This window comes from Capra hircus, chromosome 16 (genome assembly GCF_001704415.2).
Source record: "Capra hircus breed San Clemente chromosome 16, ASM170441v1, whole genome shotgun sequence".
In the NCBI taxonomy this organism is placed as follows: domain Eukaryota; kingdom Metazoa; phylum Chordata; class Mammalia; order Artiodactyla; family Bovidae; genus Capra; species Capra hircus.
Genome location: NC_030823.1, coordinates 11,614,391 through 11,638,213, shown reverse-complemented (window position 1 = coordinate 11,638,213; position 23,823 = coordinate 11,614,391).

The following is a 23,823-nucleotide window of genomic DNA, read 5'->3' as shown; positions in this document are numbered from 1 at the left end:
TGAAGAAATAACTCCAGAAAGAATGAAGGGATGGAGCCAAAGCAAAAACAATACCCAGTTATGGATGTGACTGGTGATGGAAATAAAGACTGATGCTGTAAAGAAAAACACTGCATAGAAACCTGGAATATTAGGTCCATGAATCAAGGCAAATTTGGAAGTGGTCAAACTGGAGATGGCAAGAGTAAACATCAACATTTTAGAAATCAGTGAAGTAAAATGAACTGGAATGGGAGAATTTAAGGTAAATGACCATTATATCTACTACTGTGGGCAACAATTCCTTAGAAGAAATGGAGTAGTCATCATAGTCAACAAAAGAGTCCAAAATGCAGTACTTGGATGCAATCTCAAAAATGACAGAATGATCTCTCTTCATCTCCAGGGCAAACCATACAATATCATGGTAATCCAAGTCTAAGCGCCAACCAGTAATGCTCAACAAGCTAAAGTTGAACAGTTCTATGAAGACCTACAAGGCCTTCTAGAACTACCACCCCAAAAAGATGTCCTTTTCACTACAGAGGACTGGAATGCAAAAGTAGGAAGTTAAGAGATACCTGGAGTAACAGGCAAATTTGGCTTTGTAGCACAAAACGAAGCAGGTCAAGGGCTAACAGAGTTTTGCCAAAAAAATGCACTGGTCACAGCAAACACTCTCTTCCAACAACACAAGAGAATACTCTACACATGCACATCTGCTGCTGCTGCTGCTGCTAAGTCGCTTCAGTCGTGTCCGACTCTGCGCGACCCCACGGACTGCAGCCTACCAGGCTCCTCCTTCCATGGGATTCTCTAGGCAAGAATACTGGAGTGGGTTGCCATTTCCTTCTCCAATACCTGAAAGTGAAAAGTGAAAGTGAAGTCGCTCAGTCGTGTCCGACTCTTCGCGACCCCATGGACTGCAGCCTACCAGGCTCCTCCATCCATGGGATTTTCCAGGCAAGAGTACTGGATGGGGTACCACTGCCTTCTCCAACACATGCACATCACCAGATGGTAAATACCAAAATAAGACTGATTATATTCTTTGCAGCCAAAGATGGAGAAGCTCTATACAGTCAGCAAAAAAGACTGGGAGCTGACTGTGGCTCATATCATGAACTCCTTATTGCAAAATTCACACTTAAATTGGAGAAAGTAGGGAAAATCACTAGAACATTCATGACCTAAATAAAATCCTTTACGTTTATACAGTGGAAGTGACAAATATATTCAAAGGATTAGATGTGACAGAGTGCCTGAAGAACTATGGATGGAGGTTCCTGACATTGTACAGAAGGCAGTGGTCAAGAACATCCCCAAGAAAAAGAAATGCAAAAAAGCAAAATAATTGTCTGAGGAGGTCTTACAAATAGCTGAGAAAAGAAGAGAAGCTAAAGGCAAATGAGAAAAGGAAAGATACACTCATTTGAATGCAGAGTTCCAAAGAATAGCAAGGAGAGATAAGAAAGCCTTCCTCAGTGATCAATGCAAAGAAATGCAGAAAAATGATAGAAGGGGAAAGGCTAGAAATCTCTTCAAGAAAATTAGAGATATCAAGGGAACATCTCATGCAAAAATGGGCACAATAAAGGACAGAAATGGTATGCATCTAAAAGAAGCAAAATATATCAAAAGAGGTGGCAAGAATACACATCCTGGATTGCAAAGTCAAGTGGGCCTTAGGAAGCATCACTACGAACAAAGCTAGTGGAGGTGATGGAATTCCAGTTGAGCTATTTCAAATCCTAAAAGATGATGCTGTGAAAGTGCTGCACTCAGTATGTCAGCAAATTTGGAAAACTCAGCAGTGGCTACAGGACTGGAGCATGTCAGTTTTCATTCCAATCCTAAAGAAAGGCAATGCCAAAGAATGCTCAAACTACCACACAATTGCCCTCATTTCACATGCTAGCTGAGTTATGCTCAAAATTCTCCAAGCCAGGCTTCAACAGTAAGTGAACTGCGAACTTCCAGGTGTTCAAGATGGATTTAGAAAAGACAGAGAAAACAGAGATCAAGTTGTGAATATCTGCAGGATCATTGAAAAAAGCAAGAGAGTTCCAGAAAAGTATCTACTTCTGCTTTATTGACTCTGCCAAAGCCTTTGTGTGGATCACAACACACTGTGGAAAATTCTTAAAGAGACAGGAATACCAGACAACCTTACCAGCTTCCTGAGAAACCTCTATGCAGATCAAGAAACAATAGTTAGAATTATACATGGAACAATAGACTGGTTCCAAATCAGGAAAGGAATACGTCAAGACTGAATATTGTCACCCTGCTTATTTTACCTATATGCAGAGTACATAAAGTGAAATGCCAGTCTGGATGAGGCACAAGCTGGAATCAAGATTGCCAGGAGAAATATCAAGAACCTCAGATATGCAGATGACACAACCCTTATAGCAGAAAGTGAAGAAGAAATAAAGAGCCTCTTGATGAAAGTAGAAGAGGAGAGTGAAAAAGTTGGCTTAAAACTCAACATTCAGAAAACAAAGATCATGGCATCTGGTCCTATCACTTCATGGAAAATAGATGGGGAAACAGTGGAAACAGTGTCAGACTTTATTTTGGGGGGCTCCAAAATCACTGCAGATGGTGGCTGCAGCCAGGAAATTAAAAGACGCTTGCTCCTTGGAAGAAAATCTATGACCAACCTAGACAGCATATTGAAAAGCAGAGATATTATTTTGCCAACAAACGTCCATCTTGTTAAAGCTATGGTTTTTCCAGTGGTCATGTATGGATGTGAGAGTTGGACTATGAAGAAAGCTAAGTGCCGAAGAACACATGCTTTTGAACTGTGGTGTTGGAGAAGACTCTTGAGAGTCCCTTGGACTGCAAGGAAATCCAATCAGTCAGCCCTAAAGGAAATAAGTCCTGAATATTCATTAGAAGATCTGATGCTAAAGTTGAAACTCCAATACTTTGGCCACCTGATACAAAGAACTGACTTATTGGAGAAAACCATGCTGCTGGGAAAGATTGAAGATGGGAGGAGAAGGAGACCACAATGGGTGAGATGGTTGGATGGCATCACCAACTTGATGGACATGAGTTTGAGTAAACTCCGGGAGTTGGTGATGGACAGGGAGGCCTGGCGTGCTGCGATTCATGGGGTCGCAAAGAGTCAGACACAACTGAGTGACTGAACTGAACTGAAGGAAGAAACATACCCTTGAGCAAGATGAGTTATTTTGTCATGCAATCTTTAGCTCTGGGCTAGAGAGACTAAGGTCTGTCTAGTCAAGGCTATGGTTTTTCCAGTAGTCATGTATGGATGTGAGAGTTGGACTGTGAAGAAGGCTGAGCACCAAAGAATTGATGCTTTTGAACTGTGGTGTTGGAGAAGACTCTTGAGAGTCCCTTGGACTGCAAGGAGATCCAACCAGTCCATTCTGAAGGAGATCAGCCCTGGGATTTCTTTGGAAGGAATGATGCAAAAGCTGAAACTCCAGTTCTTTGGCCACCTCATGCTAAGAGTTGACTCACTGGAAAAGACTCTGATGCTGGGAGGGACTGAGGGCAGGAGGAGAAGGGATGACAGAGGATGAGATGGCTGGATGGCATCACCGACTCGATGGACATGAATCTGAGTGAAGTCTGGGAGATGGTGATGGACAGGGAGGCCTGGTAGCTGCAATTCATGGGGTCGCAAAGAGTCAGATACGACTGAGTGACTGAACTGAACTGAACTGAAAGAATTAGTCTGAGGCAAAATAGATTGTTGTCTTTGTGACTCAGAGTTTAAGAAAAAATGTCATATGTGACTAAGATAAAGCAATGTAGAAAGAAATGTTTTTCCCTTTCTCCTTGAGAGCTCTGATTTCCTTATCAAACTACGTAAGAATTAGCTCTCTCAATTGTATCATCTTGTTTGGGAAGCACTCTCAGAGGTACTTATAGATAACATGTGTCAATATCTCGAAAGCATGATTTATTGTGTTAACTTCATTACTTTATTTATACTATTTTTATTCATTTTATTTCTCATTTGCCCTGGTTTCTTCAAATGAGGAATAAATTTCCATGTAAAACTCAGAAAGGAGACATAAAAATATACTGAAAGAAAGTGAAGTCGCTCAGTCATGTCTGACTCCTTGCAACCCGTGGACTGTAGCCCACCAAGCTCCTCCATCCAGGGGATTCTCCAGGCAAGAATACTGGAGTGGGTTGCCATTTCCTTCTCCAAAAGAAAAAAAATATTAAACACATATAAATATATATAAATATTTAATATATATATGTGTGTTATATGTGTGTATAAAAATATATTAAACACATATAAAATCTGCAGTGACATTTTTAACAATAAATACATTTGAAAGGTAAATTTATTTTTAAAATTCATTTTTAAATATAAATGACAACAACAGAGATGTTCTTTTAGAGTTTTTAATTTCTCTCTTTTTTTCTCTTCTGTATGATTCTCACTGCTGAGTCCTACAGTTTTCAGGCATAAAGGTCCTCTGGAGTGAAGCATTCCCTGGTGGTATAATGGTTAGGATTCTGGGCTTTAACTGCTGTGGCCTGAGATCAATTACTGGCTGGGGGAATTAAGATCCTGCAAGCTGCACGATATGCCATGCCTCCTCCCAAAAGACACTCTGGTGTGACATAACTGTATCCATATTCTAGCACCTTGTTTCTATTTTAGGAAATTGGTCAATGCTCATTTTTAATTGTATGATCACATTTGTAGGATTAATGAAGTAACTTGAATATCTGTTGACAGATGAATGGATAAAGAAGATATGGTACATATCAACAATGGAATATTACTCAGCCACTGAAAAGAATGAAATAATGCCACTTGCAACAACATGGGTAGACCTAGAGATTATCGTACTAAATGAAATAAGAGATAGAGATATACAAATATTGTATGATATCCCTTACATATGAAATCTACAAATATCATATGATATCCCTTACATATGAAATCTAAAAAAAAAAAATGATACAAATGAACTTATTTACAAAATAGAAACAGACTCTGACTTAAAAAATGAAGTTATGGTTATTGGGGGGAAGGGATAGATTAGGAGTTTATGATAAACATGTACACACTGCTCTATTTAAAATAGATAACCAACAAGGACCTACTGTATAGTATAGGGAACTCTGTTCAATACTCTGTGATAACCTAAATGGGAAAAGAATTTGATAAAGAATAGATACATGTATATATGTATATATATAATGGAATTACTTTGCCATATACCTGAAACTAACATCAACTACATTCCAATATAAAATAATTTTTTAAAATAAATATCTTAATTGTGCCTTCAAACACCACCTAAAAATGTCTTTAGTAGTTTATAAGTTTTCAGTATGGGATGCTGGGTCAATAAACAAGTAACTTAACTTTTGATTACCTCAATTTCCTCATCTCTAAAGGAGAATATTAGCATCTACCTCACAGGCGAGCTTAATGATAAACTCATAGTCTACATAAAACAATTAGCTGAGTGTTTTGTACTTTGCACAATTTACCATTTAAAATGATACACAATGTTTGATGGGCTCTTTTAATAACAAAAATATCATATTTCACTTTTGTGGGCAGTGTTTTAACCCATGGTTACTTTGATTTCATGACCACTTATAGAAGAGAAAACTGTAGCAACTTAGTTGCATATTATTTTTCCCTACACCCTAACTTAAGGAAAAATAACTAGCAGTGATTAAGAATGATACCCGGTATCCCTTTCAGTAGAAAAATGACCAAAATGACATTATTCCACAATGGTATGGAAACTTCTAGGCTTTTGTCTTTCTTAAGATTATGAACATGTTAAAGGGCAAATTTTTTATCCTCTAAATATACTCTACCTTTCTCCAGAAAACTCTGTTTTCTTGAACTTAAGATTCAAATAATTATTTGCAAGTCTACACGTAGTTGGCCAAAATGCAAAGTTTGAGGCCACAGTACTAAAACTGCTCTCAAATCTGGCACCAAGTACAGGTTTGGAGGTTTTCCAAAACCATGCTCACGTTCAATAATTCACAAAAGGGACATATAAAACTCACTCAAAGCCATTATATGCATGACTACAGTTTATTACAGGGAAAGGAAACAAATAAAGGTAAACCACAGGGAGAGATGAACAAGACGGAATCTGAGAGTGTTCCAAACCTGAAGCTCCTGTTGTCCTTAGGCAGCGTTACCTTCCCAAACTGATATGTGGCAATGTGCCAATAGTATTGCAAACTGAGGATGTTCACCTGAGTCTCTATTTCCAGAGTTTTTATTGGAGATTGATCATGTACACATAATTGATTAATTGCTTGATTGTCCACATAACTGAACTCAGTCTCTGAGTTCTGATCCTGCATGACCCAAGGCTCCCATTGAAAATCCCTTGCTGGTCTTTCTGACATGGCCAGCCCCTACTCGGTATTTATTGGGTGTGGTCAGTCCTCACCCAAACAGACACTTGGTTCATGTATGACACAGGTCATCACTTAGAAGCCAAGGGCATATGGCAGACCTCCCTTTGGACAAGGCCAAATTTTCCACTGCAGAGTGTCGCCAGTAGGAGATGGCTGATTGCCTGTGTATATGTCAACTTCTCTTTGAAAACAAACAAACAAACAAACAAACAAACAAAAAACCCTGATTCTGTCTTTTACATTTAAAATCCCCAAGAGAGAAGACTGGTTGTTTGCTTTGTCACTATCACGTTGGTTGTGTGGAAATTTCACCTAAATCACTTCACCAAAAACGTCTAGTTCACAATCAGTGCCAACTACTATGAGTTTATTAAAATAATTATTGCACATAGGTAGAATGCACATTCATTTATTTGCTTAAAGTTAGTAAAAGAAAACACTGAGATATAAAGTAGAGGAAAGAGGAAACAGTGATTTTTAAGAGTATGGCCATCAATTTTACTCCATTATCTATACCTTGACTTTTTGGTCCAAATCATGGTTTGTCCATATTTAATGATTTTCAATGAATGGGAAAATACAGCTTTCATCAATAATTCACTTTCATGTCTAACTTCTCTTTGAACCAGAAAGAGTTTTCTTATGCTTGATTCAAATTACTCTTGCTCAAATTTAAATGAATTTTCTTTGTTCTGTTTTTAGCAGTCAGGTCAAGCAGTACATGGGAAAATGAAGGTAACACAAAGCATTACTACTAACCATTTCTCAAATATGTCAAAGACACTTTAAATTATAATTCTTTCCCCCTAGATTTAAGCTATTCCTCTCAGCATGGGGTCATAGCAAATCTAATAAGAGATACAGGATGCAGGAAACTCTCAAAACTATTTTAAAAATATGCTCTTTAATGAAATTCCATAAAAATAAGTTACTTAAAACTGTATTTTTTAAGTTGCTCACTGCATAACATAATTATCTCCATACCTCACAATGGCACATGAAATTAACTATAAGGTTGTATCTTTGGCATCCTTAGTTTCTAGATTTCAGAAATGTTATGACTATGTTGCTAAGCAATGTGCAAATCGATGGCTTCTTGGGCTTGTGTATCCTTTGGAAGAAGCTATATTTAACAGTTTGTTTATAATGTATTTTCCTCGATGCAAAATATCTATAGCGCTGCTAGAACACCTGCCTTTAGGGTCATCCAATTAAACTCACTGGAAACATATCTTAGTGATGTTTATTTTCTAACTACGTTATGTGAAATATAATGTCAGCATGTATATGTGTATATGTATATAAAATACTATTTTTTACTTGTACATTTATACTAGAGATAAATTTCTAAATTGTGTAGATGTCAAATTCCAAGTGATTTGTAGGAAGAATGGCTGATTCTTCTTACCTTACATAGGAGTTCTACTTAACCATTGCTATAAGAGTCATATAACCTTTTCAGCAACTCTGTTAAAGCCTTTCTTCTGCACAGTCAGGGCAACTTATCAAACATGGCAGTCTAATCTAGGTGGATAAACTTCTCACTATGCCCTAAAATTTCAGAGGTGCTCAAGAATCAAAATAATTCTTGTTAAATCCCAGAACTGAATCTTGTGGAAATTCATAACTGAGGATCACTAGTACATTTTACCTGCTTATTCTTTTATGGATTCATGAATTCAAAAAAGACCAGTGAATGCTAACTCCATGTTAGACTGAGTAATATAAAGACAGACCCCAGGTAACATTCTTCTTCAAGACACTTACATTAGGCTTGTGTGGATTTATAAGGTAATAAGGTCAGAAGGCACCATCATTTATAGAAATATGATTGAGGTATTAGAGTATGAAGAGAATCCTGACATTTAAGAGATGAGAAATGAGAAAGGACACAGAAGAATAAAAAGCTACTGAACATAGATAGACACAGAGGTATAAAGTACTTTGAAAGTGAAAGTGAAATCGCTCAGTCGTGTCCGACTCTTTGCGACCCCATGAACTGTAGCCTATCAGGCTCCTCAGTCCGTGGGATTTTCCAGGCAAGAGTGCTGGAGTAGATTGCCATTTCCGTCTCCAGGGGATCTTCCTGACCCAGGAATCGAACCCTGGTCTCCCGCATTGCAGGCAGACACTTTACCATCTAAGCCACCAGGGAAGCCCTCAAAAATTACAGTGTGGCTGGAGAATAAGAAAGAGCAGAGCAGGCAGAGGAAAGGCCTTGAATGACAGGCCAAATGCAATGAGAAAAGCTTTGAGCTGGTTATTGAAAATATTAGTATTGAGCTTAGAACAGTTACATTATTAGTAGTGAAGTGATGAATTGGAAGACAGAGGTGGTTAAAGGTAAAACTGTTAAGCAGGAAAGGCAAATTGGAGAGCAATTTGGACATATTTGGAGATTTCAAGTGACCCTAATAAATAACTTTTAAAGACTGGACTAAGTATCCCCATATTTGGAAGGGAGAGAATAAAGAAAATGTACATTAAGGGTGTGTAAATAAGATAACTTGAAACTCAGATATTATGATCAAGATATAACATTTCTGAATATTTCTGACTCTTACTTACTGGACCATTGTTTTGAATGATAAATTATAAGGCAAAGTTAGGTATGTAGCTTCTGCACTGGAGCATTTATTGAATTATCAACATGAAAACCTTCAAACTATCCTTTCCTCCAGCCTATGCCATTCCTCATGAATGGCAATGCCCAAGTTAAAGGTTGCTCCAGAAGTCACTATTCCTGAGAAATTGATGATTGGAGCACCTTGCAGACCTGTGGCGAATCTGTAGCATGAGTGAGAAATAAACTGCTGTTCTAGACCACTGATGTTTTCAGCGTAAGATAGCGTCTTTAACTGACTGAAAAGCCACTGGTGCAAAAAAAGGCCAATAGACCAAAATGGAGAGCTCACAGACAGACAGACACCTTATCAATAGGGTACCAGCCAAATCAACATGAAAAGGAAGGGTTGTTTGGAGTGGGAAAATGGGCTGACTATGTGGACACATATAAAACTGATCTCTACCTAAGACCATACAGAAATGAGAAATCTAGGTGGATTAAAGACCTAAGGGTCAAATAAACATTCACCAAAAAAAATGTTGGAAAATTACTGTGACCAAGAAAAAAAGAACTTCTTAAATAAAACTTTCTAAGTATAACCTGAGAAGCAAAAAATTACAAATAAATCTGACCATCAACAAGAAACAAAAAAAGAAAACTGCAATCCCCAAAAAGATAAACGACATGTCAGTCCCTTTCCAGCAGAGGAAACCAAACAAGTTGACAAATAGAAGATGAGGCATTCAAAATCATTGTTATCAGAGATATGCACATTAAAACACTAGTAATGCATCACTATAGTCCCGTCAGACAGCTGTGGAAGGCCAAGTGCTGGGCATGGACAAGCCCTCACTCTCTGCCATGGAAAGATATGCTGCTGAGACCATGCTAGAGAGCAGTCTTCAATTACTTAGTTAAATAAAATATACACAATCTGCTCCATCCTCATTACTCATTCAGGTAAATTTTCACAAGATAGTTTAGAGGACAATGTAAACAGATGTTCATTGAAGGACAGTTTATAGAGATGGGTCAACAGATATGTGAATGTGGTGGACACATCTCATGGAGTATTGTGAGGCAGCTGGGACACAAATCAGAGATAAATCTAGAAGCATGAATCATCTTCAAAATGTACTAATTACTTTTAAAAAGAAAACTAAATTATGCCATACATTTCTATTTATTCATATTCAATGATGGTCAATACTGAAATCAGACTGATTATATTCTTTGTAGTCGAAGATGGAGGAGCTCTATATAGTCAGCAAAAGCAAGACTAGGCGCTGACTATGGCTAAGATCATGAACTCCTTATTGCCAAATTCAGACTTAAGTTGAAGAAAGTAGGAAAAGCCCCTAGGTCATTCAGGTATGACCTAAATCAAATCCCTTACGATTATACAGTGGAAGTGACAAATAGACTCAAGGGATTATTAGATCTGATGGACAGAGTGGACGGAGGTTCGTAACATTGTACAGGAGGCAGTGATCAAAACCATTCCCAAGAAAAAGAAACACAAAAAGACAAAATGGTTGTCTGAGGAGGCCTTACAAATAGCTGAGAAGAGAAGAAAAGTGAAAGGCAAAGGAGAGAAGGAAGGATGTACCCAACTGAATGCAGAATTTCCGAGAATAGCAAGGAGAGATAAGAAAACCTTGCTAAGTGATCAATGCAATCAAATAGAGGAAAGTAATAGAATAGGAAAGACTAGAGATCTCTTCAAGAAAACTAGAGATACCAAGGGAACATTTCATGCAAAGATGGGCTCGATACAGGACAGAAACAATGTGAACCTAACAGAAGCAGAAGATATTAAGAAGAGGTGGCAAGAATACACAGAAGAACTGTACAAAAAAGATCTTCATGAACCAGATAAGCATGATGATGTGATCACTCACCTAGAGCCAGACATCCTGGAATGTGAAGTCAAGTGGGCCTTAGGAAACTTCACTACAAACAAAGCTAGTGGAGGTGATGGAATTCCAGTTGAGCTATTTCAAATCCTAAAAGATGGTGCTGTGAAAGTGCTGTGCTCAATATGCCAGCAAATTTGGAAAACTCAGCAGTGGCCACAAGACTGGAAAAGGTCAGTTTTCATTCCAATCCCAAAGAAAGGCAAGCTAAAGAATGTTGAATGTACCACACAACTGCATTCATTTCACACACTAGCAAAGTAATGCTCAAAAATGACCAAGCTAGGCATCAATAGTACCAAGAGCTGAAGCTCCAATACTTTGGCCACCTGATGTGAAGAGCTGACTCATTAGAGAAGACCCTGGTGCTGGGAAAGATTGAAGGCAGAAGGAGAAAAGGATGACAGAGGATGAGATGGTTGGATGGTATCAGCAACTCAATGGACATGAGTTTGAGCAAGCTCTGGGAGATGATGAATGACAGGGAAGCCTGGAGTGCTGCAGTCCATGGAGTCACAAAAAGTCAGACACGACTGAGCAACTGAATAACAACAAATGCCTGTGGACCAAACAGTTATTTGAAAAAGAACACAGGGAATTCCCTGGTGGTACAGTGGTTAGGACTCCATGCCTGGTTGGGGAACTAAGATCCTGCTTCTGTGCCTCACAGCCAAAAAAAAAAATAGAGAGAAGAGAAACAATATAATAAATTTAATATTAATAAGCATACAAAAGGGTTGTCCATGTTGAGTGGGGAGCATAGAATGGGCAACAAGTATAAGGATAAAGAGAATAGGTAACTAAATAGAAAGGGTGAAGAAGAAAAAGGAAAATAGTTGTACATTTCAAATATTGACTCTCTGCCAATTGTACACTGTAAGAAATAAGAAAAGCCCTTTCTTTGAATTAGCATTCTGAAACTATGATCTATAGATCTAAGATAGACAAATAAAAATACATTGTGCTAATAAATGACTGTGTTGCAATTCTTATAGGCAAACTATTTTGATTCAAGTGGATCCCAAATTGTTTCCAGAATTCAGTATGTACTTTCACAAGACATCTCAAACTCATCTGTGTATTTTAAAATTGTTGTTTTTTTTCTGTATTTAAAGCTAATGCTTTGCTATGCCTACTTTGTGATTTTATTTAATTTCTCCTTTTCCCACTATTCTCTGCCTCTTCTGTCCATGTTTCAAATTTTGGGTCACCTGTTCTAATAGAAAGTAGATCCCTAGACTTGGTGTTCAGGATGACAAGATATTTGCAATAATAATGTGAAAAATATGAAAAAATATCATGAGCTTTGACTTTGCAGTCTTATTATATTGTTGTAAAGTATACAAATAGATATTAACACCTGCAACATTCCCTAACAATTCCATAAACAAAGACAGAAAGAAATTTCCTGAGTGAACCTTCAAGACATAGCTTACAGACTGCCTGGATGAAAGGGGAGATGTGTGCGTATTAGTATGTATGTGTGTCTGTCTGTTAATGATTCATTAATCTAGGGAACAGAGCATTAAGTCTTACATGCTGAACTAACTGCATTCAGAAAAATGTGAACTAAGTGGACATCAAGAAAACAAAGAGAATTCATGTGGGATGGATTCAAGTTTTGTATGATGGACACCTGTGGGACCAGTGGACTTGAGGGGAAAGTTGCCCATTCTGAAGAGAAAGTATGACCTTTTCTTGAGCAGGAGGTCTAGAAAAAATGAACGTAAGCTGCAGTGATTCAGAACTGCCATTCAGACAAATGTTCACGTGGTGAGTGTATTTCACAGGACATTGCCAGTCAATTTGTGTGGTCGAAGGAAAATTGAAGAACAGTCAAGAGAAACTGAAGTTTAACATGCAATAGGATGCATTCTGTATCAGAATAAAAATATAACATTCACCACGGGGAATAAAAGAAGAAAATGCTTAGAAATACACAATGAGACAGAAGAGTGCTTACTGGTGTAGCAGATATTTTTAATTGTTCTGAAGCCATAAAACAGATTCTATACTTAAAACAACAAAGATAATGTAGAAATTTGACTTGGAAAACAAACTCCACAATTATCATTTCACATCCTGAATTGCGTGTTGCAATATTCAGTAACACATTAGTCATCTGCTTCTTTCTAACCTGTGATTCTTTGTCATAAGCAATACTACTGGCAAAACATCATACCCATTCATCTCTTCCCATAAAAGCATTCCCTTACTGCGCATCTTGTGCAACATTAAATTTAAATACACAGATTTTAACTCGCTCTCAGAATTCTGGAACCAAGATCTCTCATACTTGATATATTCCTACTGGATGTCAGGTCCTTCTTTGTCTTCATTTCAATTAACATTTTTCTCATTCTATGTCTAAATAATACTCCTAAGTTATTTGTATATTATCATTAAGCATCTTTTTCTATATGCATCTCTTCTGAAAAGGAATTGATACAACTCCAACAATAGCAAACAATAAAATAACTAAATTAGATACTTGGGCATAAAAGTGTTTCCAGTGGATTAAAATCAAACAAACAAAAAACCTTGGCTCAGAATGTTATGAATATACTCACCCCATCAGCAGTTTTCTACTTTTTTTTTCTTGAAGGGAATATTAATGACAGAATTATTAAAATTAGAGGATTTCTATCATTGTTTACCAAAATAATGCATAGTTATAATATGTGCTTCCCAGATGCTGCAGTGGTATAGAATCTCCCTCCCAATGTAGGAAACACAGATTTGATCCTTGGGTCAGAAGATCCCTTGGAGGAGGAAATGGCAACCCAAACCAGTATTGTTGCCTAGGAAATCCCATGGACAGAGGACCCTGGCAGGCTACAGTCCATGGCACTACAAGAGTCGGACACAACTTATGTGACTGAGCACAGCACATATTATGTATATTATATATATATATATAATGCAAGATATATATTAAGATATATATATATATCTTTTTTTCCTTCAGTTACCCCAATCTCAAGTGGAAGTCCACAGGTTTTGCTCATTATTGCTTGCATTACTACAAATCTTACTACAGTAGCAAACTTTTAAAGAGAAACAACTTTCGCATCAATATAATTCATTTCTGCATGTGTATTTCTTAAAGATAATCGTTAAATACAGCTGTGAAGATGACAGTTTAATGCCACGGAAAAAACACTGACCCAATGTCAAGATAAAAACCAAAGCAGGAAGTAGAACATTTGGCAATAAGCAAGAGTGATGTCATTATCTGGCAAGTAGCTGCTACTTACAGAGAAATATTTTCCCCTTTGAAATGAAAGCAGATGCTTCTGCTGTAGAATTAAACAGATTTCTGAGTCTTTAACCTCACCTAATTTTTAGTACTGACATGCATATTCACCTTAAATGTCTTGTAAAATACCTAGCATTTGGGGGCTGTATATCTTGCAGGAGCGCAAATTAGAAATGAATAAAATAGAATAAACACAAGCCTCAGAAACAAATACCTAAATCCAGTAAAAACCTATACTGCACAAAGCATACATTAAAAAACCTAAAGTGGTGCAATTAAAAATAACCAAAGATTTACTTCCTTCTCATCAACATAGAGGAATGAGAAGACAAATCTCAGATTTGAGGTCTTAGAAAGCAGATAGCGGAATCTTTTCCTTAAAAGAAAATGCCTAGAATTTAATGTTAAGTTCCCAGGAAATATCTTTATCAAGAAATTAATTTTTCTGAAAGTTATATGTCTTGCTTTAAGGCTGTTTTTAAAGTATGTTTGTGACCTAATTTCAAAGAAAGTGACAAAATGCAAGTAAAGAAGAGAAATTACCATGAAGAGCGTTCTGTATGTGTCATTTATACAGATGGTGAGTTAACCAAGCTGCTGCATTTTAATAACATAGAAGGAAACGCATAATTATATTTCACCATAAATGGATTGTCCTCTTTACTCCTTTACACCTAAAAATGCAGCCTTTTGTTTTTGTATCCTCATGTAGAGATAAAGTTTTCTTTTATATAAAATATGTAATTTAAAGCTCAGCGGTTAACAGAGCTTCTGGAATCAGACTTCTTGGGTTTAGAAACCTGCTCAGCAACTTGCTAGACTGGTCTTGAGAAAGCCCCTCCTGTGTCTCAGTTTCTTTATCTGTTAAAAGAGCCAATAACAGTATTTATCATATAGAAGTATTTTAAGGATTAAATGAAATATGGCATCTGGTGAAAGTTTAATAAACGTAAACTATTAAAGTTGTTCATCTAGATTGGGAAAGAGACAAAGACCTTATTATAATAATAAGATTAAAAATAAGTGGCATGACAAATTTACCAGCAATATATTATACTGCATTTAATTCTTCCTGGAGAAGTGGTTTTCGGGATGACTAAATGGATGAGGGACCACTTCAGCTGAATACTGAAGAATGAGTAAGTTTCTAAAAGACTGATAAAAGGCAAGAGGCTTAGAGAACAGAATAAAAAGTTATGGAATTACAAGTGCATAATATCCTGGAAAACATCATATAGTCATACATACTTGCTAAGGTAAAAATACTCATCTTTACTTCATTGATGGATTAATTTCCTTTGAAATGGTCTCAAAACAGATATGGAAGTGACTAAAAATCTTTATGACTCACTTTCCTTGGCTCAATGCTCCTAATTTTTCTCTATTAAAATGCCACTATCAGTGAGAAATTAACAAACTCTTTGAGTAAAGCAGAAAATCAGAACTCTGGCCAAATCACAGTGACTGTTTGCTAGTTAAGAGTTCCTAAAGCCCCAGGTTTCTGGAGGATACGCTGACTTCACCTGAACCTCAGCACCCAGTAGGAAGTCTGACTGAAGCTCTCTCCTGGCAGAACTGGGCTTCATCAACCCGGATAATGATTTCAGTGCTGCAATTTGAAGTATTCTGGGCTGACTCTGACCTGCTTCCTTGCTCTTTGAGAGCTGGGTCAGTGAACATGCATTTGTCAGAATGCAGACAGAAAACCCAAAGCAAAAAACTTTTGAATTAAGGAAAAGCACATGGAGCTTCCTTGTGAAAACTTCCTGCCATCTCCATCTGCTAAGTCCCTTAGAATGGGTCCATCTTATGTACACAGCCATCTTTATGATTTGATTTTAGGGGTCTGGAGTACTCCCCCCAGTAATCACCCTGCTTCTTCTCCTGCCTCGAGACTGGGGTAGACTCTTAAAAACCATCCTCGTGCTGAGTTTAATTTGGGATCAGCACTTTCCGAACACCGGCTGTACTGTAACATCACTTAGGTGCTCCTTCGGTTCTGTTTTTGCATCCACAACCCTGGTGAGGGTGTTCAACCGGCAGCCACATTTTTGTAACTGGGCTGGGAGGCAGCCCTGTGATATCACTGTTTGCATATGAAACATGATTCTGGTTTCCTCTGTTCTCTGATCACACCACAGTGATGTTCTCTGCCCCAGTCCCTCTCTGGTAATATTTACCATTTCTGACTCTCCTCATCATCAACAGCTCAGCACGGGTTTCCTTCTAGATTTATGCTAACAAGGTCTGCATTTTGGAATAGGAGGATTACTCTCTGTTCTCCTTTCCTCTATCATAGAAGGTAACACTGTATATTACAATTATTTGCCTAAATTTTTCTTCACTAGTTTGTGAACTCTGGGAGATGAAGGACCTTCTTTTACTTATCTTATAAAGATAATTTTAAACTCAGAAAACATCTGGGAGAAATACATGTTCAATAAATATTTCTTGAATTTAATGAATGAATTACTGTTTTCTATGTAAATGACTTGCGTACTACTTGTGTACTGCCTCCTGAGAAATCTGTATGCAGGTCAGGAAGCAACAGTTAGAACTGAACATGGAACAACAGACTGGTTCCAAATAGGAAAAGGAGTACGTCAAGGCTGTATATTGTCACCCTGCTTATTTAACTTCTATGCAGAGTACATCATGAGAAACGCTGGGCTGGAAGAAGCACCAGCTGGAATCAAGATTACCGGGAGAAATATCAGTAACCTCAGATGTGCAGATGACACCACCCTTATGGCAGAAAGTGAAGAAGAACTAAAGAGCCTCTTGAAGAAAGTGAAAGAGGAGAGTGAAACAGTTGGCTTAAAGCTCAACATTCAGAAAACGAAGATCATGGCATCCTGTCCCATTACTTCATTGCAAATAGATGGGGAAACTGGAAACAGTGGCTGACTTTATTTTTCTGGGCTCCAAAATCACTGCATATGGTGATTGCTGCCATAAAATTAAAAGACGCTTGCTCTCTGGAAGGAAAGTTATGACCAACCTAGACAGTGTATTAAAAAGCAGAGACATTACTTTGTCCACAAAGGTCTGTCTAGTCAAGGCTATGGTTTTCCAGTAGTCATGTATGGATGTGAGAGTTGGGCTATAAAGAAAGCTGAGCACCAAAGAATGGATGCTTTTGAACTGTGGTGTTGGAGAAGACTCTTGAGAGTCCCTTGGACTGCAAAGAGATCCAACCAGTGCATTGTAAAGGAGAGCAGTCCTGGGTGTTCATCAGAAGGACTGATGATAAAGCTGAAGCTCCAGTATTTTGGCCACCTCATGTGAAGAGTTGACTCATTGGAAAAGACCCTGATGCTGGGAAAGATTGAAGGCAGGAAGAGAAGTGGACGACAGAGGATGAGATGGTTGGATGGCAGCACCGACACAATGGACATGAGTTTGAATGAACTCCAGGAGTTGGTGATGGACAGCGAGGCCTGGTGTGCTGCAGTTCACGGGGTTGCAAAGAGTCGAACACAACTGAGCGACTGAACTGAACTACTTAAAATGCTAATATTGTTTCATTTATTTATAAATAAACATCATTTTGCCATAATTTTTTAAAAATTTATGAATGATTTTTTTTAATTCCCCAATAAGTCTTTAATTTATAGCTATAAAACCCTTTGGACTTCCCTGATGGCTCAACAGTAAAGAACCTGCTTGTCAGTGCAGGAGATCTCAGTTTGATCTCTGGGTTGGAAAGATTTCCTGGTGAAGGAAATGGCAACCAACTCCAGTATTCTTGCCTCGGAAATCCCATGGACAGAGGAGCCTGGCAGACTACAATCCATGGGGTCACAAAAGAGTCAGACATGATTTAGCAACTAAAAACAACAAAGCGATACATCCCTTTACTGTAATGTTTTTGTAAAGTAATTAGGACTGAAAGATGGAGAATTGAATGAAAAAATCTTGATTTTACCCTGAGAACAAATATTTTCTACTTCCCATTTCTCCAAAAATAAAAGTACCCTAGGATTTAGGGCAAAGAAATCTCCAAGATGCCCACATCATCCAACAATGATTGCTACTTATATCAGAGAACCAGCGGAAGCTTCTAGCTACTTGGTGTCTGAGACAGATAGCAAGGGTTTTTGTTTTTTTTGTTTGTTTTTTTTTTTTTTTTGGTTCCCTGACCGGGAAACGAACCCGGGCCGTGGCGGTGTTTGGCAAGTGGCTGGGGCTCCAGCAGATCATGCCGGCTTCAGCGGGAGGGAAGTGCCAGGAACCAGAAGCAGTAGTACGTCATCCAGCAAGGGTTTTAATACACATGTTTAAATTCACTTAGGTGTTTTACACAGTGAAGGTGTTGTGACCATTAAAATGGCAAGGTTCCACATGTTATTTTAGTTCATACATCAAAAAAAATGCATCTACTACAAAACATAATCCATTAAATTAATGATCTATGCTGAGGTGGCAAAAATATATCAGGGAATTCATTCTTTGATTCCATCAACCTTTCCTACATCAACTTGCATTGTCAAAGAGATTCAATGTTCATTTTCTTGGATCATTCAGCAGTAAGTGATGACTTAATTTCTCTGTCAAAACAGCATTCTCAAAGGTAAGCTCAGAAAAATTATACCGAACAGCATCTTTGCACAATATATCCTAATCCATGTACATCTCAGCTCTTTCACAGGTGCATTTTTTTTTTCTAGCAATGACAGCTTCTTTGTGACAATACTTCTGTATCTGGCATGTAACCCAAACAAAAGGGGCAACTAAACTGTGTTTTTTGAATAGCTGCCATGGGTGCAGTGTCAGGAAATAGCTTTTTAATCTTCTTCAAACAAATCATACTTGATATTGGAGATTAACAGTTTATACAAGGAAATATGTTTCAAATTGAAGTATAAGTGACTCTTTCAAGCATGGAGAATTTTAGAGATGGACATAGAATGGTACATCTCAAATTTGCCATATGTGGATGAAAGGTAAAGGGGAGAAGTCCTCTGTGAGCTGTTAGAAGTCTAGGAAAAACAACTATTGTGTACAAATTGAGAATATTTCCTCTTCTCTGGTAAGTATTTTGTTTCCCAAATTTAATGATTATGGTTTTTGAGCTGAGTTTTCAGTTCAGTTCAGTCACTCAGTCGTGTCCAGCTCTTTGCGACCCCATAAACCACAGCATGCCAGGCCTCCCTGTCCATCACCAATTCCAGGAGTTCACCCAAACTCATGTCTGTTGAGTGGGTGATGCCATCCAACCATCTCATCCTCTCTCGTCCCCTTCTCCTCCTGCCCTCAATCTTTCCCAGCAGCAGGGTCTTTTCCAATGAGTCAGTTCTTGGCATCAGGTAGCCAAAGTATTGGAGTTACAGCTTCAACATCAGTTCCTCCAATGAATACCCAGGACTGATCTCCTGTAGGATGGACCGGTTGGATCTCCTTGCAGTCCATGGGACTCTCAAGAGTCTTCTCCAACACCACAGTTCAAAAGCATCCATTCTTTGGTGCTCAGCTTTCTTCATAGTCCAACTGTCACATCCATACATGACCACTAGAAAAACCATAGCCTTGAATAGATGGACCTTTGTGGACAAAGTAATGTCTCTGCTTTTTAATACACTGTCTAGGTTGGTCATAACTTTCCTTCCAAGGAGCAAGCATCTTTTAATTTCATGACAGCAATCACCATCTGCAGTGATTTTGGAGCCCAGAAAAATAAAGTCAGCCACTGTTTCCAGTTTCCCCATCTATTTGCCATGAAGTAATGGGACAGGATGCCATGATCTTCGTTTTCTGAATGTTGAGCTTTAAGCCAACTGTTTCACTCTCCTCTTTCACTTTCTTCAAGAGGCTCTTTAGTTCTTCTTCACTTTCTGCCATTTAAGGAACTTTATAAATCTTATAATCACAATAGATGGAGCTAGGATCCATTGATCATGATAATAAAATGTACATCACAATACATCAATACCTAAGATCTCTTTAGCCTGAGAGTATTTTTTTATCAGTTATAGAATTTTTAAGATTGACAGACATATTTAATAATTAAAAGAAAGAAAACCTCCCAATATGGAGATTGTTAGCTTAACTCGAGTATAATTCCTTAGGAATAAAGAGCAATAAAATAACTAACACAAGTCCTCTCCTTTTGAGATACAAGAGTGAAGTTTGAGAGAATTTCAGGATACTCTGTTCATGATCAACCTGGAAATGCTTAACAATGTTCTGGTCCTTTATGTCTGGGTTTTAGCTCCATGGGGTTTCCGTGGTGGCTCAGATGATAAAGAAACTGCCTGCAACATGAAGAGTCAAGTTCGATCCTTGTGTCGGGAAGATCCCCTGGAGAAGGGAATGGCTATCCACTCCAGTATTCTATCCTGAAGAATTCCATGGACAGAGGAACCTGGCAGACTACAGTCCAAAGGGTCACGAAGAGTGGGGCATGACTGAACGGCTAACACTTTTCACTTTAGCTCCATATCTGGTCTTTTATGCCTTCCTCTGTATCATAAAAGGCTGGGAGCTGGCAAGCTGCATTTTTCTGAACTTCCTTGCAAGATGGATGGATTCCCTTCAGAGTCTGCTCATGCACAATCCTGGCAGGAAATAGGAAGGAAGGATAAAGGGGAAAGGCACCACATTGTCTCTTCTGCATCTGGCAGTACCTCCAGCATTGCAGCAAGAATGGAGGGGAGAAAAACAAAAATAAGAAAAATCCCTGGGCTCATTCTGAGGAACACAGTTCTAACCACACCAGGTGGTGGCTATGATGGTGGCAATCATGCAACTTCAACACCACGTTTGTGGGCTCGGATTCTAGTGACAACACAGAAAGAACAAGCTTGAGCCACATCATGGGCGGGAGGTCTCCAGGCTTCCTGCAACCAGCAATGCAACCCTCTGGGCAGGGTTATCTTTCCTTATTATTCCTCTAGTCCAGAAAGTAGAAGCTTTCTATATCTTTTAATAACATTAGACCCTCATATTCCTCTTATTTTCCCTCAACCCTTTCACTGATTTGCAACCAATTATTTAAATTAAATCTCCACTGTTTGAAATTCCTAGAGTGTTTCTGTCTTTTGACTAGAAACCAATAGCTAATGTAACTTTCCAGTCAATTATGAAAGCTACTTATCTCACCCCAAACCAGCATCTGTCCTTGCCTTCCTGAATATAATATTAACTATAATAACTCTTCAAATCCTCCAAGTTTAATACTTTAAGTCATCCTGGAGTCAATTCTTCCAATTTAAGTCAATTATCAAGTTAATTTTAATTCATGAACACCTTTAGAGTCATGCCTACTTCCTGCTCAAAATCTGTCAAATGTATTAAAAATAAACTTCCATCTACTCAATGTACCTTTATTTTGTAATTTCACTTCATGTGCCATCATAATTGGACTACTTCTTTCCCAGCTTTGTCATTAATTATTGACATCTGTTTGCTTGGATTTTCCTGCCTCGGCTGCAGTAAGTCCTACATAAATGTTACCTCCTTGTGAATATTTCTACAATCCACTAGCCTTCATTTGACAACCAACACCACTTTTTAATATCTCAATTATGGTGCATGTATTTCTTTTTTTTTTTTTTTTGGTCTGTCATTTATTTATTTATTTATTTTTATTTTTACTTTATTTTACTTTACAATACTGTATTGGTTTTGCCATACATTGACATGAATCCACCACGGGTGTACATGCATTCCCAAACATGAACCCCCCTCCCACCTCCCTCCCCATAACATCTCTCTGGGTCATCACCAGGTGCATGTATTTCTTATGTTCTTATACTTTCAATAAATATTTGAATGCCTACTATATTATAGAGCCTTTGCACAACAAGGAAGACTGAAAGAAGAGGAACATCCTTTCAGATATCAAGATATTCCAAATTTAGTAAAAGTAAAACAAAATACACAAATGACAATAAAGTCAGTACAATTACACTCTACCAAAACATTAGACTAGAATCAGATCCGGACCATATTTTAAGGTCTAAATGCCATGTTAAAGAAGATACATTTTCTTATGAAGTCAGTGAGATACCCAACAGAGATTTTTAAGGGGAAAGACGGGATATTCCTAAGTCTTGAAACAGTCTGGTGGTGAGGAAACCAGTTAGGACACTGATTGATAGTCTAAATGAGACAGAATGAATAATGCAATAAGTGGAAATGGAGCACAGACACCAAAAAAGAGTAACGTTTTTTACCAAGAGTCTGACTGAGGTGAAAGACAAAGAAGAGCCTAGGATATTCTAGGTTTTCTGGCTACAACTAAATATGCATGCATGCTTAGGCACTCACTGTGTCCAACTCTGCAACTCCATGGACTGTAGCCCACCTGGCTCCTCTGTCCATGGAATTTTTCAGGCAAGAATCTTGGAGTGAGTTGCCATTTTCTACTCAAGGGGATCTTCCCAGCCCAGGGATCGAACCTGTGTCTCTTGTGTCTCCTGCATTGGCAGGTAGATTCTGTACCACTGTGCCACATGGGGAAGATACTGTGATGTAATTAACCAGGAAAAAAAGTATTACAAGAAGGAAACATAAGGCTTTTCATACAACAGGCACTAAAATATTTGAAGAACTAAATGAGGAAAAGATTTTTGCTATCCAGTCACTCTGTTGTGTCTGACTCTTTGTGACCCCATGGACTGCAGCATGTCAAATTTCTCTGTCCTTCACAATCTCCCAGAGTTTCCTCAAACTCATGTCCACTGAGTCTGTGATGCCATTCAACCATCTCATCCTGTCGTCCCCTTCTCCTTCCCTGTCTCCTCCTCCTCCTGCCTTCAATCTTTATTAGCATCAGGGTCTTTTCCAGTGAGTCAGCTCTTTGCGTCAGGTGGCCAAAGTACTGAAGCTTCAGATTCAGCATCATTCCTTTCAATGAACATTTAAGGATACTAACTCTAAAACGATGATCAGTTTTCTGTCTTTCTGAGTCTTCTGCAGTATTATGTATTTGTCTCCTTTGCCTGCCGTATGTTCAGCCTAACTAAATGGATATTCTAGCAACACATTACAAATGAATGTACAGGGTATGTGAAAAAGACAAGACTGAGAGTTAGGGTTGTAAAACTTAAAAAAAAATTCATTTTAAGGTTTAGTTTTGAAAGTGATTTTTAGCCCTTAACATTAAGAAACAACCTGAAACATTTTGATAAATGTCAATGGTCAAACCCATATTTCCATATGGCATGATCCATAGACACTAAAATGTGATGATATTTACATTTGAGAAATGGCTTCTCAGTGAAGAGTAAATTGGAAAGGGCATTCTGGATACAGAATGTGTTCAATAACCCAACTGAAAGAGGGTTATGTGTCCTGAACTTGGGCGATTGATCAACAGCTGACAAAAAATGTAGACAAATTTCAAAGATATTTATGGACTAGAATTGATGAGGATTGGTAATTGAAACTGATTCTCTGATGATAGGAAGAGAAACCAAAGATGGGATCCAAGATTCTGCCTTCACCTGAGTGGGTCTTAGCATCATTGTACCATGTTTGCAAACAAGAGGGAGAGCACAGCGGAGGAGGGAGGCAAAAAGATTGGCTCTACCTTCCATGTACAGAGTGTAAGACGTTATGAATAATTAAATTGGAAATATCTGGGAGGAAACTACATACCTGTCTGATGTTGCAGAAATATATGTGACATATGTAGCTTTAAGATATACACTTGGGAGCCATTGGCCTCTTGATAGAAAATGAAGCCTTGG